This window comes from Lepisosteus platostomus, unplaced genomic scaffold (genome assembly GCF_059453375.1).
Source record: "Lepisosteus platostomus isolate fLepPlt1 unplaced genomic scaffold, fLepPlt1.hap1 Scaffold_54_H1, whole genome shotgun sequence".
Lineage (NCBI taxonomy): Eukaryota > Metazoa > Chordata > Actinopteri > Semionotiformes > Lepisosteidae > Lepisosteus > Lepisosteus platostomus.
This window is the reverse complement of record NW_028291672.1, coordinates 277,598-287,292: the sequence shown is the minus strand read 5'-3', so window position 1 is coordinate 287,292 and position 9,695 is coordinate 277,598. Positions and strand designations below refer to the sequence as shown.

General features: G+C 50.1%; 1 non-coding gene across 1 annotated transcript; it reads right to left on the bottom strand.

The window, feature by feature from the left end:
* Positions 1–375: 375 nt before the first annotated feature.
* Positions 376–447, bottom strand: trnag-ucc (transfer RNA glycine (anticodon UCC)). The gene has a single exon. It is a non-coding gene; the product is annotated as a tRNA-Gly (tRNA).
* Between the last annotated feature and the right edge of the window lie 9,248 nt (positions 448–9,695).

Sequence of the window (9,695 nt, the reverse complement as noted above, 5' to 3'; positions counted from 1 at the left end):
TGGAAAAACGCACTGTGTTTCGGCTCGGGAAACATCATGAGCAGTGTCCTGCATGTTTTCTGTGTATAGCTGTCTTTTAACGCATACAGAATTCATTCGAAATCATTGATTTCTCCAATTAACAAGGGTCCCTTTTTGAACCTGCCAGAAGCATTCTTTCAATGTAACAGATTTACTCTGGGGCAAGGCAGCATGACATTGAGAGTAGCTCAAGCTTTCAGCACCCGTATCGGACTGCGTGTATGCAGACACCGCTCAGAATCCCCTGTAAGATTCTCCTTCAATTCCGTTTTGCAGTGCTTTAGCTCTTTCAAAAGGCTGCGCTTTGCTAGTCACAATCCAAGGCTCATGACAGCATTTGAAACCAATCGCCACTGCGTTGGCCGGGAATCGAACCTGGGTCAACTGCTTGGAAGGCAGCTATGCTCACCACTATACCACCAACGCACGCCCAGAGGTGCCCTGCAGGACACCACCAGAGAATGCTCACGATTTCGGAAGCTGTCTCCGGGACGTGCTGATTCCACACATCCTGAATAAATCATGATATTGTTAGTTGCTGTAGCTAGACGTTCAAATGAGTTTCATGGCCAGATGGACTGTTTCCTCCAGCGGTATAGTATTGCAGTGAGACAGCACGATGCCTGCAAGACTATGTCACGCTTAACGCCACAGATTGTGTTTGTGTTGGACAGTTGGACCCTACAGTTGGACCCTCGTCGACAACCTGAATAGCTTATTCAGAAGCAGTGCTGGACCGGGAACGAACCAGCTTCTTCCCAGGCACAAGAGTGACTTGTGAGGACTCGCGGTCACACTCTGTGCATAGAGACTTTCTACCAGCCAGCCGGACTGCTGGTAGATCCCCTCGGAGCAACGACTGCCCTGCGCGCCTCAGTCAGATTCCTCCGCCCGTCCTACTCCGAGCTGCACCTTGACTGGTTGGCCGGTAGCCAGAGGACGCCGGGACAACGCCCATTGGACAACCGCTGGAACAGAGGCTGCAACAGAGCCTGTCAGCTGGTTTGGTGTTCGTGCCGGGAAATTCCAAATCCATACACAGTGGATAAGTAAACCCCATGTTCTACATTGCGTCTCGAGAATTTAATTGTACCTCAACACAAGTTGTTATCAATTTAATTCATGAGTAATGTATTTACTTCCGAGTTTAGAGTAACAGTGGGTAATAACACTGATTAGCGATTTGGTAACCGAACGATATATATTGACATATATTCTCTGTTGTGTATCTCTTTGTGTTTGCATCTCTTCGGGATTATATACCTTGTATATTGATAACCCTCACAGTAAGGTCTGCCACTCGTATCCAGGCAGACTAGTATATGTTTGGTGCACAATTTATATTAATAAATGTATCTAGTGTATTGAACCCCTGTGTGTGCGTTGTTAGTTGTTCTGACGATTGATTTTCTAAAAGCCCCAACGAACAACCTTGTGATTACTGCTACAATTAATAATTGTCTCAGTAAACCCATCAAGCCATTACATTTAATGGCGTCCCTGGGTGGGCGAGTTTAGAATGAAATGAGAATCAGTCGCACAGAATAACTGAAGTTCAGCACAGCACCGCGGCTTCTATACGCGAATACCGGGTGTGCTGATAACTGCGTAAAGAAATCCCCCTGTTTTCTAGCGTTTAGTGTAACGTGTGCTGATTGGAAATCCATCTGCTCGGGTGTCTAGATTCCATACTGTATTTTGGAAAAAGAAAAAAAAAAGTAATACTCTTAAAGTTTCTCTGACGTGTAGCGGTGAGGCTTATTAATAGAAAGAATTAAGTGTTCTGAGCCTTCCCAAATGAGGCCCCATTTCTCTGTGGTGCAGCCATAGAGAAACAATTCATGCAAGATGTTTTCTTTTGATAAGGACAGCTCCCAAAGGGGGATGCACTTAGCTAAGCCTGGCTATCATGATCAATGGTCATCCATTGGCGCCTATCTGTCTAGGGAGTGCCAGTTGGACATCTGGACTGCATTACTAAGTGTCAGGAGTAAGTGACTCATATCTCACCTTGATCAACCAATCAGGGACTGGTAGGGCCGAGTAACCCACATGGGACTCTGATGCCCATGGAACTTTCAGCCAATCAATGAGCTGAAGTTCCTCCAGGTAAAAACAGGCAACACAGAGAGCCTGGAGATTCAGATTCAGAAGGGAAGATTCAACAAGATTCAGATTCAGATTCAGATTCAACAATTCTAAAGGGAATTCAAAGGAGAATCCCAAGGGCAGGACATTCTCGCAGCGCGCCTCCTGACCATCCTGAGACTCAGCCCGGACAACCATGGAACGGCCAGTATGTCCGAGTGCCAGAACCTTCCTTTGTTCTAAGAGTCTAGAGTGGAGGTTGCCAGAGAGTAACCAGCAGCAGGCCTTGTGAACAGGTCGGAACTGTGGACAGCTGAATCACTATTCAGAACTAGCTCTTCATCAGGAATGAACCGGTCCTCTTCCTGATTTGCTGGGACCCACAGTCATCTTTTCTCCTGTGCACAAACTTTGCTAGTTAAAGCCAACAGTGAGCATCAGCAGCGCACCGTCGCAAGCCGCACAGCACAGCCTGGCACGGAGCCAGAGAGCGCGGATTGGACAGCAACAGCCTGCAACTGTTTCTTTGAGTCCGCAGGAGATCTGAATCCCCAAAGATTGGATGAGTATTCAACTTCAATGCATTACAGCTCGAGAATTCAATTGTTATCCCAACCAGTTGATATCAATTTAATTCCTAAGAGTTATGTACTTGTTTTGAGTATCTAATGTAGAAGTTGTAACCAAGTTCATTTATGAAACGGTCTTAATGAATGATATACTGAACGTATGTCCTCTTGATATGTGTAACACTTTGTAACTGATTGAATATATACCTTTTGTATTCTGATAACCCTCTCGATAAGATCTGTTAGGTTTATATGCATATTCTATGTATTAATAAATGTATCCTCGTGTATTAGTACCTGTGTGTGTGCGTTGTTTGAGTTATATCGCATGGTTGGATTCTAAAGCCATCAAAAGAATCAACTTTGTGATTTACTGCTACAATTAATAATTGTCTCAGTAAATGCCCAAACCCTACAGAACTGGTGCCTTCAGAGAGCCACTATGATTACATATTTGGCGTCCCTGAACCGGTTTTCCCTACAGACGTAATGACAATGGCTGCTAAAATGTCTGAAGTGGAGTCGCTTATAAGTACTATTTCTAGCGACGACAATCCTGGTTACTGGAGTGGTATCGAAAAGTTGAACTTTGATGATATTGAGAAGCTGCAAGTAGATTTAGTAGCTAAGGTAGCGAACCAGCTTAACACAGGAGGGTCTGTGAAAGCAGTTCTGGTCCTATCGAGTTTCACCTTAAATCTAGCTAAACAGCTGGAACTGTCTTTGTCCGAGCTGACAAAGTTTCAAAAGCTTCAGGGAACGCTAGAAAGATATAAGGCGGAGCGAGTTGAGTTGTTGGATATAATCAGAGAAAAGAGAGTGAAAAATGAGGAAAGTGAAGACTGACTCAGGGAAGTTTTAGGTAAATTAGATGACTTGTCTGCTAGAGAAACTGCGGCTGAGGTAGCTAGGAGAGACCTGGAAGCGAGCTTGAAAGAAAAAGAAAAAGAAATTGAGAGTTTAAATGAGCTCAGACAGGAAAGGCAAAAGGAGTCAGATGCTGCCGTACTGGAAGCAAAATAGACTAGATCCCACTTGCATGCCAGCCCACCTAGCAGCCCGGAGCGCTCACCCAGCGCGCCGGGAGGAGGTTTCTCCCGGCCAGGGTCTGTGGTCGGATCGGCATGGGGGAGATCGCCGAGTCCTGCGCGAAACGCAAGGGCGAGTCAGTTCAGGGATAGACCCCCTGCTCCTGATCACGGCCGTCTCCCTGCCCGCTGAGAAACCGTAAAAATTAACCTCCACTCCCTGAGGCAGTTAGCCAAAGATGTAGAAAGGTTTGACCCGTCAGTGTCAGGGAATAATGTGGAGACCTACATCGATGAGCTGAGATATACTTTGCAGTTTATGCCCGAAGCGTCCGAACAGGAAAAGGCTATGTTAGTAAGGAAAACTACCAGCCGAGCGGTCCACGAGTGGATGTCTAGACAAGGACCGGAGGTCTGTAATAGCTTTGAGGAGCTGTGTCAGGCAATGATCGGAGAATTTTCGGCTTTTATCGATCCCATAGCTGCCGTGGCCGCTGTGCACCATATTAAGCACGAAAAAGCTGAAGCCCCTCGCGACTATTATCAGAGGCTTAGGCGCACTTATTTTGCAGGGCGGAATGAAGAGGGTTGCGAAGAGAACGTGAATTTCAAAGGTTTATTCATTGCTAATCTGCATCCCTCAGTCAGGAAAATGATTGTGATGCACACTGATGCAAAAGCGATGAAAATGTCTGACATTAGAAGGTTGGCTCAAAAAGCCTGGGGAGCTGAAGTCTCTGCTTCCTCAGAGCAAAAACCTGCTAAAACGGCCGTGTTCGCCACTAAAGCCAGCAGGGTTGACGACTCGCCTCAGCTCGAGGCAGCTGAGGTTCCTGAGCTCGCTAAGCCCCGGCGCAAAATAGGCAGGCAGGACCGCACTAAGCGTCAGAGCCGCCGTGAGCGCTACGGGGAAGGCAAGGGCTCAGGCAGAGCCTATCATAAGACTGGACGAAGGGAGTCAACTGCAGCCCGCCTGGCCAGGCTTGAACAAGCCCTGCCTGAGAGATCGGGACAGGGTAAACCTTCCGCACCGAATGCCGGAAGTGTGAATGAGCTTAGGGGGACCACGCCCCTTCTCACTGGAGGAGGCGGGGATCCGTCCCAAGCCCCTCCCTCAGTCTATCTGATTGGGTGGGAGGGTTCCTGCCTGGAAGAAGGCTGTGACTCTGAGTTGGGCGCTGACCCCGCCCCTGAAGTCAAAGAAAAGGCAGGCTTCCTACAATTCTTAGGGAATCTCAGCCAGAAAGGCAAAGCAAGGCGTATTTATATCAAGGTTTCTCTTGAAAACGTCTTAGATAGAGAAGCACTGATTGACACTGGGGCTGAAATTAGTTTGATGTCAGCCGATCTACTCAGCGAGCTCAAACGAGTAGCGAAAGGAAAAGGCATCAGACTTAAGGTAGAACCGTGTAAGATAGATATTTCCAGCTATACCCAGGATCATGCCAGGATCACACACCGAGTTTGGGTGGCACTTAGGTTCGGGCCAATGAACGTGGTGCATCCTGTTTACATCTCTAGGTTTAAAACAGAGCCACTACTCATTGGCCAAGACCTGCTTGACAGGCTGGAGCCTCTGGTGGACTGCCAGCGTGGAAAATTGTGGGCTCAGGTCAAAAACCCTAAGCCTGTTGCACAGCAAAAAGGGGGATTCAGTGGTTATGCTGTGATCACACAGTGCCCACTGAACACTATAGCTGAGTTGGAGGTTCCTCCTGGTTCCTCTGGACGAGAATAAATGTCTCTTCTTGCTTTCCAAAACTACAGGGAAGTCCTGCCCAGGCCAGCACTCCCACGGTCTCCCAACTACAGGAGCAGTGCTCCAAGCAGCTGCTTGACCCGCCAGGTAAAGCACACCCCCTTTTCATCCCTGAAGAAGAGTGGATCTCCCTGTCCGGTAATGAATGGGAGTCCTTTCTGTGCACCCTGGTACCTCAGGGGGTCCAGGACTACCACCCCATGGTGGTGGGAGGGGGTCCAGGTGGCAGAAGTGCAGGTTGATGATGTAATTCTTAGCCTCAGCTCTGAGAAGTCCATAATCAGTGAAGGTCTGTTCGAGGACCTGTCGCGAAGCTGTCAGGTGACCCTGGTGACGCAGTCACAGGTTCTGTGGTGGGCACCCCCATCTCATAGGTCCATTTGGAGCAAAGGAAGCTGTGTAGCTTCCATCTCCATCGGAAAAAGGAAGTTTGCTCACTACTTCCTATTGGAAGTACCTATTGGTTCGACTGGGCGCCCAGCTGGACACAGTAAACAGTGTGCTGTGGACACGGGTGGACCCAGATGCCCACTCTCTAAGCGGTGACCCCGAGAACATTCGGTCAGGTCAGACGATTCCTCAGGCCTGCCAGGTAGGAAACGAATCGGACCTGATCGTTCCTGCGTCAACAGCAGGGTTTCCAGTACGCCTTGTCCTAAAGAAGGGACAGAGAATGGACGCTGAGATGGTTTTCTTCCAACCATCAGCTCAGTTTATCAGACTGAACCTAGCAGTCTGTTGTACCCCCAGACTGGAACGGAATGGCCGAGCCACCTGCCTGTTGGTGCAGAACATAGCAAAACAAGATGTCAAAATCCCTGCTCGCACTGACATGGGACTGGTAATTGACAATGGTTTCTATGATTTCGAACTAGCCATCCCAGTACTGGGGCAGCTCCCTGGTCCCTTGGCCAGGGAGGGGGGAACCGAGCAGGTGTACTACACCTACCCCCGGCGGATGATTGCAATTATGCCAATAGAGGGATTCTGCAACCAGGAGGTGTGCAGGGTGGACCTTAGCGATAAGGATGAGATGGTTGTGTACACAGTACACGCAGGTGTTCCGATGGACCACTCAGCCGAGAGTACGACCCGGGATACCGCCATGCCGTCAAAAGCGGGGTTCCTAGAGCAGGTACAGGAACAGGTTGGCAAGGCAGATGCCCTGGAAACGGAAAGCCAGCGTCAGCAGCTGCGTCAGAATTTCCAGGATTTCCGGGAAGTGTTTGCACGGGACGCCTATGACTGCGGGGTGACGGATTTGAACACAGTGCGCATTCCAACGGCCCCTGGCGCCCGCCCAACCTATGTCAGGCAGTATCGCATTCCCCTCACGGCATACGAGTCCATAAAGCAGACGTTGGATGCTCTACTAGAGCGTCAGATCATAAGGGAGTGTAACTCCACTTATAACTCCCCACTGTGGCCGGTGCTGAAACCCAATGGTAAATGGCGTCTGACCATTGACTACCGGCAGCTGAATAAACAGGTTCCTTTGTCACGATGGCCAATGATCTACCTAGATCAGGAGTTATTCAAGGTGACAACAGCGAAATATTTCACCACAGTGGATGTGGCCAATGGGTTCTGGACCCTTAAGGTAGAACCAACAGACCAGTACAAACTGGCCTTTTCCTTTGGAAACAGGCAGTTCACCTGGAATCGATGCCCCTTTGGGTATTCCAACTCCCCAGCGGAGTTCAACATATTTCTGCACAAAGCCATGAGTGATGCAGCCGCCAGGGGCAACCTGGTCTATGTGGACGATATTCTGATGAGGAGTCAGACCTGGGAAGAACACATGGCCGAGATCAGGCATGTGTTGACCCAGCTCTCCTGTGCAGGGGCCAAACTGTCCCTGGCTAAGGGACAGTGGTGTAGGACCCAAGTGGAGTACGTGGGACTGTTGGTTGGAGCCCAAGGCATACAGCCACAGTCCAGCAGAGTCCAAGCTATCCAGAATATGAAGTCGCCCACTAACCTGTCTGAACTGCGCAGCTTTCTGGGAGTATGTAATTATTCCCAGCAGTTCATTGAGGATTACGCTGAAATAGCAAGGCCCCTCCACAAGCTGTTGCAGAAAGACGTGCCCTTTGAGTGGGGGCCTTCCCCAGAACAGGCTGTGATGGAGCTGAAGCGCAGACTCGGTAGTGCGCCGAGCTTGGCCTACCCTGACAAAAATAAGGTCTTCTACCTTGAAGCAGGGTTCTCAGAGCACTGCCTTGGGGCTGCTCTGAGTCAGGAATATAACCAAGAGCGAAGGGTGGTGGCATATGCCAGTCGAGCCCTGAGCCCAGTGGAGCAAAAGTTCTTGGACTGCGAGAAGGCCCTGTTGTCTACGGTCTGGTCGGTAGAACACTTCCGTAGTTATGTTGGGGGACAAAAGATCATCATCGAAACCTGCCACCAACCTGTGACATTCCTGCATAGCCAGAGACTGAAAGCGGGCAGGGTGTCAAATAGCAGGATTGTGGCATGAATGATGGCCCTACAAGGCTATGAGATAGAGGTACGTTATGCACAGAGCAAGAAAATGTACCTGGGACAGGGCCTGGCTTTGGGCCAAGTGTGTCACGGCTGTGACACTGACATGGAAGCTCCAGAAACAATTCCCGCTGCTGAGCTACCGAACAATCATCGGTACTACGATGAGAACATGGGCCAGGGCTTACCCATGGCCTATGTTGACGGTTGCTCTTTTCGCCACGAACAGCAGGTGCTAGCAGGGGTAGGAGTAGTCTGGCAAGACAATACTCCCTGTGGGCCGACCCGCTATAAGCTAGGACCAAAGACTAGTCAGTATGCGGAAGTAGCTGGGGTGCTGATCACCCTCCAGCAGGCCCTGACACATGGCCTTAAACAGTTTGTCATCTGTAGTGACTCGAACTACGCCCGACATAGCTTCGTGTCTCACGTTCCGTATTGGAAGGGTAACGGCATGAAAAATGCCCGGGGCAAGGAAGTAAAGAACAAAGAGTTGTTCCTGGCCAGTGACAAGCTCACGACCGAGGCTGGAATGATGGTTTACTGGAGGAAGGTGAAGGGACACTCCCAGGTGAAGGGACCCGACAAAGACGGGAATGATGAGGCCGACCGGTTGGCCAAATCTGGCGCCTTAGAGGGTGAACCCTGGCAGTTCCAGCAGGAATGGCTACCCCCAGAATTCGTGGCTGAGGTCAAGGCGGTCACCCGAAGCAGGGCTAGACAGGATGTCGGAGCTGACCCTCAATCTGTAGTGCTTGGGTCACAGGGTTTTAACACCGATCTTGCGGAAATGCAGAAACAGGACCCAGCAATTGGGCAAATGTATCAGCATATCGCTGACCCAGTGCGTCAACCTCTTTCGGAGCAGGTGCTGAGCCAGTCTCTGGAGCTGAAGGAGCTGGCAGAGGTGAAAGACAACCTAAAAATTATAAAGGGGTTGTTGGTTTGTGTACCAGTTACACAAGGTGTCCCAAAGTGGGTAGTTCCCCACTGTCATCGGGGGGTCATGATCCAACACGCTCATGACGAACCCTGTGGGGGTCACCGGGGAATCAAGGCTACATACGACACTATCCAGCAGGTGGCATTCTGGCCTCACATGGGCCAAGACATCGCCGCGTATGTAAAGGGGTGTCTGACGTGTAGCCAGTTCCAACCATCACGGCCCTTGCACCGTGCACCACTCCAGAAAAAGGGCATGACATTCACCTGGTCCAATCTTCAAATGGATTGGGTGGGGCCGCTGGTGAGGTCATCCAGAGGGAACAAATATTTCCTCACTGTTACGTGTGCATTCACAAAATGGATTGAGTGCCTCCCAGCACCCAACGACACGGCAGAGACAACTGCAGTGCTGTTGGTGAACCATGTGTTCAGTCGATGGGGATTCCCCCTGACCGTGGTCTCGGATCGGGGAACCCATTTCACAGCTACAGTAATGGCAACCCTGTGGAATATGCTTGGGGTCAAGACCCAGTTGCATATCTCCTACCACCCTCAATCCTCGGGCCAGGCAGAAAGGGCAAACCGAACGGTGGTTAGTATGCTCAAAAAGTTTGTCTCCAACAGCAGTAGGGACTGAGACATTAAGCTGCCCCTGGTTCTGATGGCCATCCGAGCTACGCCCCATTGCTCTACGGGGGTCCCACCTTTTGAGATGATGACAAGTCGGAAGATGACTCTTCCCCTACACTGTCTTTATGGGGTGGAGGACCTGAGCACGACGGGGGCTGCTACGGCCCATCA